Consider the following 10,274-nt stretch of genomic DNA (forward strand, 5'->3'; position numbering starts at 1 on the left):
TTGCCTCTTCACTGTTGATGTTGAGACTGGTGTTTTGCGGGTACTATTTAAGGAAGCTGACAGTTGAGGAATTGTAAGGCGTCTGATTCTCAAACTAGACACTCTAATGTACTCTTGCTCAGTTGTGCACCAGGGCCTCCCACTCCTCTTTCTATTCTGGTTAGTGCCAGCCTGCGCTGTTCTGTGAAGGTAGTAGTACACAGCATTGTACGAGATATTTAGTTTTTGGCAATTTCTCGCATGGAATAGCCATCATTTCTTAGAACAAGAATAGACTGAAGACTTTCAGAAGAAAGTCTTTGTTTCTGGCCATTTTGAGCCTGTAATCAAACCCACAAATGCTGATTCTCCAGATACTCAACTAGTCTAAAGAAGGCCAGTTTTATTGCTTCTTTAACCAGAAAGACAGTTTTCCGCTTTGCTAACATAATTGCAAAGGGTTTTCTAATGATCAATTATCCTTTTAAACTGATCATCTTGGATTAGCTAACACAACGTGTCATTGGAACACAGGAGTGATGGTTGCTGATAATGAGCCTCTGTACGCCTATGGAGATATTACATAAATCATCCGTTTCCAGCTACAATAGTCATTTACAGCATTAATAATGCCTTGGTTTCTCAAATGATTGCCTCGCCTGGTTCACCAACTACTTCTCTGATAGAGTTCAGTGTGTCAAATCGGAGGGTCTGCTGTCCGGACCTCTGGCAGTCTCTATGGGGGTGCCACAGGGTTCAATTCTTGGACCGACTCTCTTCTCTGTATACATCAATGAGGTCGCTCTTGCTGCTGGTGAGTCTCTGATCCACCTCTACGCAGACGACACCATTCTGTATACTTCCGGCCCTTCTTTGGACACTGTGTTAACAACCCTCCAGGCAAGCTTCAATGCCATACAACTCTCCTTCCGTGGCCTCCAATTGCTCTTAAATACAAGTAAAACTAAATGCATGCTCTTCAACCGATCGCTACCTGCACCTACCCGCCTGTCCAACATCACTACTCTGGACGGCTCTGACTTAGAATACGTGGACAACTACAAATACTTAGGTGTCTGGTTAGACTGTAAACTCTCCTTCCAGACCCATATCAAACATCTCCAATCCAAAGTTAAATCTAGAATTGGCTTCCTATTTCGCAACAAAGCATCCTTCACTCATGCTGCCAAACATACCCTTGTAAAACTGACCATCCTACCAATCCTCGACTTTGGCGATGTCATTTACAAAATAGCCTCCAATACCCTACTCAACAAATTGGATGCAGTCTATCACAGTGCAATCCGTTTTGTCACCAAAGCCCCATGTACTACCCACCATTGCGACCTGTACGCTCTCGTTGGCTGGCCCTCGCTTCATACTCGTCGCCAAACCCACTGGCTCCATGTCATCTACAAGACCCTGCTAGGTAAAGTCCCCCCTTATCTCAGCTCGCTGGTCACCATAGCATCTCCCACCTGTAGCACACGCTCCAGCAGGTATATCTCTCTAGTCACCCCCAAAACCAATTCTTTCTTTGGCCGCCTCTCCTTCCAGTTCTCTGCTGCCAATGACTGGAACGAACTACAAAAATCTCTGAAACTGGAAACACTTATCTCCCTCACTAGCTTTAAGCACCAACTGTCAGAGCAGCTCACAGATTACTGCAACGGGACATAGCCCACCTATAATTTAGCCCAAACAACTACCTCTTTCCCTACTGTATTTAATTTTAATTTATTTATTTATTTTGCTCCTTTGCACCCCATTATTTTTATTTCTACTTTGCACATTCTTCCATTGCAAAACTACCATTCCAGTGTTTTACTTGCTATATTGTATTTACTTTGCCACCACGGCTTTTTTTGCCTTTACCTCCCTTCTCACCTCATTTGCTCACATTGTATATAGACTTGTTTATACTGTATTATTGACTGTATGTTTGTTTTACTTCATGTGTAACTCTGTGTCGTTGTATCTGTCAAACTGCTTTGCTTTATCTTGGCCAGGTCGCAATTGTAAATGAGAACTTGTTCTCAACTTGCCTCCCTGGATTAAATAAAGGTGAAATAAAAATAAGTAAAATAAATACAAATAATGGGTTATTAGTTTATAATGGGTTATTAGTTTATAATGGGTTATTAGTTTATAATGGGTTGTTAGTTTATAATGGGTTATTAGTTTATAATGGGTTATTAGTTTATAATGGGTTATTAGTTTATAATGGGTTATTAGTTTATAATGGGTGTTAGTTTATAATGGGTTATTAGTTTATAATGGGTTATTAATTTATAATGGGTTATTAGTTTATAATGGGTTATTAGTTTATAATGGGGGTTAGTTTATAATGGGTTATTAGTTTACAATGGGTTATTAATTTATACTGGGTTATTAGTTTATAATGGGTTATTAGTTTATAATGGGGGTTAGTTTATAATGGGTTATTAGTTTACAATGGGTTATTAATTTATAATGGGTTATTAGTTTATAATGGGTGTTAGTTTATAATGTGTTATTAGTTTATAATGGGTTATTAGTTTATAATGGGTTATTAATTTATAATGGGTTATTAGTTTATAATGGGTTATTAGTTTATAATGGGTTATTAATTTATAACAGGTTAGTTTATTTGTTTATATATTGTATTTCTAATCAATTTGATGTTATTTTAATGGACATAAAAATGTGCTTTTCTTTTAAAACAAGGACATTTCTAAGTGACCCCAAACTTTTGAATGGTGGTCTGTACAGTACCAGTCTGTGTGGATTTGATTTGATTTGAGTGGTGGTCTATACAGTACCAGTCTGTGTGTGGATGTGATTTGATTTGAGTGGTGGTCTGTACAGTACCAGTCTGTGTGTGGATTTGATTTGATTTGAGTGGTGGTTTACAGTACCAGTCTGTGTGGATTTGATTTGATTTGGTGGTGGTCTACAGTACCAGTCTGTATGTGTGGATTTGATTTGATTTGAGTGGTGGTCTGTACAGTACCAGTCTGTATGTGTGGATTTGATTTGATTTGAGTGGTGGTCTGTACAGTACCAGTCTGATTTAGTGGTGGTCTGTACAGTACCAGTCTGTTTGATTTGATTTTTGAGTGGTGGTCTATACAGTACCAGTCTGTGTGGATTTGATTTGATTTAGTGGTGGTCTGTATAGTACCAGTCTGATTTGATTTGATTTGATTTGAGTGGTGTCTGTCAGTACAGTACCAGTCTGTGTGGATTTGATTTGATTTGAGTGGTGGTCTGTACAGTACCAGTCTGTATGTGTGGATTTGATTTGATTTGAGTGGTGGTCTGTACAGTACCAGTCTGTGTGGATTTGATTTGATTTGAGTGGTGGTCTGTACAGTACCAGTCTGTGTGGATGTGATTTGATTTGATTGGATTTGATTTGGTGGTCTGTACAGTACCAGTCTGTGTGGATGTGATTTGATTTGAGTGGTGGTCTGTACAGTACCAGTCTGTGTGGATGTGATTTGATTTGAGCGGTGGTCTGTACAGTACCAGTCTGTGTGGATGTGATTTGATTTGAGCGGTGGTCTGTACAGTACCAGTCTGTGGATGGATTTGATTTGGTGTCCAGTCAATCTGTGAGAGAGACTCAGATATTACATTCATTTGTATCGACTGAATACTTGAGTCACGGCAAAGTTGTTTTCTGTTTCAGTCACGTCTTTGGTCACATTCACCTGTCAAACAAAACCCCTCCTAATGATTGGTTCACAATAGCTCCTCCCACAGTGCAGCTGATGATTGGTTGACAATAGATCCTCCCACAGTGCAGGTGATGATTGGTTGACAATAGATCCTCCCACAGTGCAGGTGATGATTGGTTGACAGTAGATCCTCCCACAGTGCAGCTGATGATTGGTTGACAATAGATCCTCCCACAGTGCAGGTGATGATTGGTTGACAATAGATCCTCCCACAGTGCAGGTGATGATTGGTTGACAATAGATCCTCCCACAGTGCAGGTGATGATTGGTTGACAATAGATCCTCCCACAGTGCAGGTGATGATTGGTTGACAGTAGATCCTCCCACAGTGCAGGTGATGATTGGTTGACAATAGATCCTCCCACAGTGCAGGTGAGGATTGGTTGACAATAGATCCTCCCACAGTGCAGGTGATGATTGGTTGACAATAGATCCTCCCACAGTGCAGGTGATGATTGGTTGACAGTAGATCCTCCCACAGTGCAGGTGATGATTGGTTGACAGTAGATCCTCCCACAGTGCAGGTGATGATTGGTTGACAGTAGATCCTCCCACAGTGCAGGTGATGATTGGTTGACAGTAGATCCTCCCACAGTGCAGGTGATGATTGGTTGACAGTAGATCCTCCCACAGTGCAGGTGGTGATTGGTTGACAGTAGATCCTCCCACAGTGCAGGTGATGATTGGTTGACAGTAGATCCTCCCACAGTGCAGGTGATGATTGGTTGACAGTAGATACTCCCACAGTGCAAGTGATGATTGGTTGACAGTAGATACTCCCACAGTGCAAGTGATGATTGGTTGACAGTAGATCCTCCCACAGTGCAGGTGATGGCTGCTGGAGGAAGCTGGTGAAGAGCAACAGCAGAAACCTGCAGTCGACTGCAGTCCAAACTTCATGACCTTTTGATCACAAGATGTTTGTAAAGTTGGCGCAAGTCCAAAAGTGTTTGACCCCATAATGCAACAGTTTGACCCTGACACAAATGATCTGCTCGAACAAGCCCTTTGTCACAGGTCATCACTGGAGTGTGTGTAGCGTGTCACTGGAGTGTGTGTAGCGTGTCACTGGAGTGTGTGTACCGTGTCACTGGAGTGTGTGTAGCGTGTCACTGGAGTGTGTGTAGCGTGTCACTGGAGTGTGTGTAGCGTGTCACTGGAGTGTGTGTAGCGTGTCACAGGAGTGTGTGATATTGAATTCAATATTACACCTTTTAAATCTCAAACACCTTTTAAATCTCAAACACCTTTTAAATATCCTACAGGGGAGGAGACATGATGAGAGGGGAGGGCAGGGGGGAGGAGACAAGAGGGGAGGGTAGGGGAGGAGACAAGAGGGGAGGGCAGGGGAGGAGACAAGAGGGGAGGGCAGGGGAGGAGACATGAGGGGAGGGGAGGGCAGGGGAGGAGTCATGAGGAGAGGGGAGGGCAGGGGGAGGAGACATGATGAGAGGGGAGGGCAGGGGAGGAGAGGGGAGGGGAGGGCAGGGGAGGAGAGGGGAGGGCAGGGGAGGAGACATGAGGAGAAGAATAGACAGAATAGAAGAGAGGTTGATTTTAGGTAGGTAGAGTGCAGCTCTATCTGCTGATGTCTATCAGAAAGAAGAGGAGGAGAGAGGGAGGAGAGGGTAGAGGGGAGAAGAGGAGAGGAGGGGAGGCGAGAGGGGAAGAGGAGAGGAGGGGAGGCAAGAGAGGAAGAGGAGAGAGAGCGAGAGATCCTCTCTAGATAAGATGAATCACTGTACGTACAGTCCTCTGACTCACTGTTATGTAACCTCATACATTCAAACCAGATGCAGAGGAGGGAGAGAGGAAGGAAGCTGCATCTAAACAGAGTTTCACGCCTGTCTCCCAAATGACTCCTTATTCTCTATATAGTGTGTTACTTTAGCCCAGGGCCCTATGGAGGGATTAGAGTGCCATTTGGGACTCATCACCTCGTGATCTGCATAAAGTTACCATGGATACTACGTTACGATTAGTGAGGTGACACCATGTATACTACGTTACCATGGATACTACGTTACGATTAGTGAGGTGAGACCATGTATACAACGTTACCATGGATACTACGTTACGAATAGTGAGGTGAGACCATGTATACAACGTTACCATGGATACTATGTTACGGTTAGTGAGTTGAGACCATGGACACTACGTTACCATAGATGCTACGTTACGATTAGTGAGGTGAGACCATGGACACTACGTTACCATGGATACTACGTTACGATTAGTGAGGTGACGCCATGGACACTATGTTACGATTAGTGAGGTGACACCATGTATACTACATTACCATGGATACTACGTTACGATTAGTGAGGTGAGACCATGGATACTGCGTTACGATTCCGCCATAAGCAAACAGGAAAATGCTCATCCAGAAGCGGCGCTCCTAGTGGCCGGGGACTCCACAGGGGTGCGTGCTCAGTCCCCTCCTGTACTCCCTGTTCATCCACGACTGCATGGCTCCTTCCTGTCAGAGAGACAAGGTGTGACTGTCAAACTGACTCCTTCCTGTCAGAGAGACAAGGTGTGACTGTCAAACTGACTCCACCAGGCTCCTTCCTGTCAGAGAGACAAGGTGTGACTGTCAAACTGACTCCTTCCTGTCAGAGAGACAAGGTGTGACTGTCAAACTGACTCCTTCCTGTCAGAGAGGCAAGGTGTGACTGTCAAACTGACTCCTTCCTGTCAGAGAGACAAGGTGTGACTGTCAAACTGACTCCTTCCTGTCAGAGAGACAAGGTGTGACTGTCAAACTGACTACTTCCTGTCAGAGAGACAAGGTGTGACTGTCAAACTGACTCAGCCAGGCTCCTTCCTGTCAGAGAGACAAGGTGTGACTGTAAATCAGAGAGAGACCTCCATGACAGGTGGTTGTTTTATCAGAGAGAGACCTCCATGACAGGTGGTTGTTTTATCAGAGAGAGACCTCCATGACAGGTGGTTGTTTTATCAGAGACCTCCATGACAGGTGGTTGTTTTATCAGAGAGACCTCCATGACAGGTGGTTGTTTTATCAGAGAGACCTCCATGACAGGTGGTTGTTTTATCAGAGACCTCCATGACAGGTGGTTGTTTTATCAGAGACCTCCATGACAGGTGGTTGTTTTATCAGAGAGACCTCCATGACAGGTGGTTGTTTTATCAGAGAGACCTCCAGGACAGGTGGTTGTTTTATCAGAGAGACCTCCATGACAGGTGGTTGTTTTATCAGAGAGACCTCCATGACAGGGGTTGTTTTATCAGAGAGACCTCCATGACAGGGGTTGTTTTATCAGAGAGACCTCCATGACAGGTGGTTGTTTTATCAGAGAGACCTCCATGACAGGTGGTTGTTTTATCAGAGAGACCTCCATGACAGGTGGTTGTTTTATCAGAGAGACCTCCATGACAGGTGGTTGTTTTATCAGAGACCTCCATGACAGGTGGTTGTTTTATCAGAGAGACCTCCATGACAGGTGGTTGTTTTATCAGAGAGACCTCCATGACAGGTGGTTGTTTTATCAGAGACCTCCATGACAGGTGGTTGTTTTATCAGAGAGACCTCCATGACAGGTGGTTGTTTTATCAGAGAGAGACCTCCATGACAGGTGGTTGTTTTATCAGAGACCTCCATGACAGGTGGTTGTTTTATCAGAGAGACCTCCAGGACAGGTGGTTGTTTTATCAGAGAGACCTCCAGGACAGGTGGTTGTTTTATCAGAGAGAGACCTCCATGACAGGTGGTTGTTTTATCAGAGAGAGACCTCCATGACAGGTGGTTGTTTTATCAGGGACCTCCATGACTCCCTCCCTCTCTCTCTCTGTCCAACCCTGTCCTACCCCCCCACCCCCCACCACTCTGTCTTGAATAGTTTTTGAAAAGCAATTCCCTTTGCAAAAGTTCAGAACCCTTGACTTTATAAATTGTTGTTAGTTTACAACCTCAATATAAAATGTATTAAATAATTGGTCTCCCTTTTTTTTGTTGCAACCTTCCAGTTACTAGTCCAACGCTCCAACCACTAGGCTACCCTGCCGTCCCTCATCAATCTACACACAATACCTCATAATGACAAAGCAAAAACAGGTTTTTAGAAATGTTTGCAAATTTATTACAATTAAAAACAGAAAAATGACATTTCCATAAGTATTCAGACCCTTTACTCAGTACTTTGTTGAAGCACCTTTGGCAGCGATTACAGCCTTGAGTCTTCTTGGGTATGACGCTACAAGCTTGGCACACCTGTATTTGGGGAGTTTCTCCCATTCTTCTCTGCAGATCCTCTCAAGCTCTGTCAGGTAGGATGGGGAGCGTCGCTGCACAGCTGTTTGCAGGTCTCTCCAGAGTCCCGGCTCTGGCTGGGCCACTCAGGGACATCAGAGACTTGTCCCAAAGCCACCCCTGCATTGTCTTGGCTGTGTGCTCAGGGTCATTGTCCTGTTAGAAGGTTAACCTTCGTCCTAGTCTGAGGTCCTGAGCGGTCTGGAGCATGTTTTCAACTCTACAGACAATTCCTTCGACCTCATGGCTTGATTTTTGCTCTTACATGAACCTTATATAAATAGGTGTGTGCCTTTCCAAATCATGTCCAATCAATTGAATTTACCACAGGTGGACTCCAATCAAGTTGTAGAAACATCGTCTGAATACTTATGTAAATAAGGTGTTTTAAATGTGTTTTTAAATGCCACATAAAGGGTCTGAATACTGATGTAAATAAGGTATTTCAGTTTTTTTTTTTTGTACATTTGCAAATAAATCTAAAATACTGTTTTCGCTTTGTTATTATGGTGTATTGTGAGTAGATTGATGAGGAAAACGTTTTATTTAATCCGTTTAAGAATAAGGCTGTACTGTAACAAAATGTGTAAAAGGGGAAGGGGTCTGAATGCTCCCAGGTTTGTGTTCATGGATGTTCCCAGGTGTCAGATATGACCCTGCCCTGCCTTGCCAGTAGGAGGGACTTGATGCTTGGTACAAACTTCTGCTCTGTTCGTTTTCCCTTCAAGTGCCAGGGCCCTAGTCCTTCTTGCTACGACGAGTCCGACCACCGAGAACTTGGAGTCCGGTAACGTTACAAGCGTACAGACACGACCGTGGAACCTAGAATACACCACACCGCGGTTAAAATATGAAAAGAGAACGCTTTCATATCTTTATCGTATAATATATATATTTTATTTTCCTCATCGGGGGTCTTGGAAAACGGAAGACCATAAGTACACTACAGAAGCGAGGATATAGCAGCGATACCTTCCTTCACACGCACGGTCACATATCCTCCATATACACCCTCACAGACACACAACTCCAGCCCACAAACGAAGACTTATTTTTGGATAAACACCCTTTTCTGGACCGAGTCATGGATGTGTGTTCGTACTGGAGCAGGATATGCTGTCGGAGGGTGTTGTTTCTGTTCTGTGTGTTCCAGGAATATCTCAGCTCGATGTTGGACTGCCCGCCAACCTGCAGCTGCTCGCTCACCGAGATATATTGTAATAAATCCGACACCGGGAAATTCTTCCCTGTGGTGGCGCTCCAAGACACCGGGAGCTCAGGCAACAGCAGTGTGGATATAGCCGAGCTTTTCAACAATATCTCGTCCATGTAAGTAGCCTAGCCTGTCCTGCAGTAAAATGTTTGATGTGTGAAGTGTCTAACTGTCCGTAGCCTAGATAGTTATGCCCTTATTGGTCATATAATGCCATATCAGTCAGGAGCCCGCTCTGTCTACATCATACCCGCAATATCATTCAGTCATAATGATTCACTCCTGTAACCTAAAGGTACTCGACTGTAAGACGTTGATTTAAATCCGTTATGTTCAGCTCACAGCAAATATGTAAGGTCATATTGGCCCCAAGACTGATACAAAGGTATTGTTGTCTTTAATGGCTTAGTTGTAGTCGTTTTATACCACATCATCAGCCGATGCATCCAAGCCTCAACGCGAAGAGGTGGAACGTGACCAAAGAAAAACTTTGTGTGTAACATGACAGTAGTCTATCGTAACACGGTAAAACACCGGTTAAAACACTTAACATTAGAATTATTGTCACATTTCTGTGTAGATAAATGCTGCGATACACGACGAAGAAGAGGAAGCCTCCATGAAAGATATGGTGTTGGTTAAATGTTGATCTTTCAGCCATTTACCGAGGGACTGACTGACTATATACGTCTTAGAAAAGAACCGTCAATTTGAAATAGAACACACAGAGCGCCGATGACGCGCACGTCTCTCGGAGGCTTTCCTCTCCTCCTCCTCCCTTCCTTTCCTCCTCTCCTCCTTTCCTCTCCTCTCCTTTCCTTTCCTCTCCTTTCCTTTCTCCTCTCCTTCCTTTCCTCTCCTCTCTCTTTCCTTTCCTCCTTTCCTTTCCTTTCCTCTCCTCTCCTCTCCTCTTTCCTTTCCTTTCCTTTCCTTTCCCCTTTCCTTTTTCCTTTCCTCTCCTCTCCTTTCCTTTCCTTTCCTTTCCTTTCCTTTCCTTTCCTTTCCTTTCCTTTCCTTTCTCCTCTCCTTTTTCCTTTCCTTTCCTTTCCTTTCCTTTCCTTTCCTTTCCTTTCCTTTCCTTTCCTTT

At 43.9% G+C, this 10,274-nt stretch overlaps 1 pseudogene; it reads left to right on the top strand.

Annotated features, from left to right (window-relative positions):
• The first annotated feature begins 8,721 nt into the window (after nt 1-8,721).
• Nucleotides 8,722-10,274, top strand: part of LOC121845793 — a 169,329-nt pseudogene continuing 167,776 nt past the window's right edge.

Source organism: Oncorhynchus tshawytscha, unplaced genomic scaffold (genome assembly GCF_018296145.1).
Source record: "Oncorhynchus tshawytscha isolate Ot180627B unplaced genomic scaffold, Otsh_v2.0 Un_scaffold_8679_pilon_pilon, whole genome shotgun sequence".
Lineage (NCBI taxonomy): Eukaryota > Metazoa > Chordata > Actinopteri > Salmoniformes > Salmonidae > Oncorhynchus > Oncorhynchus tshawytscha.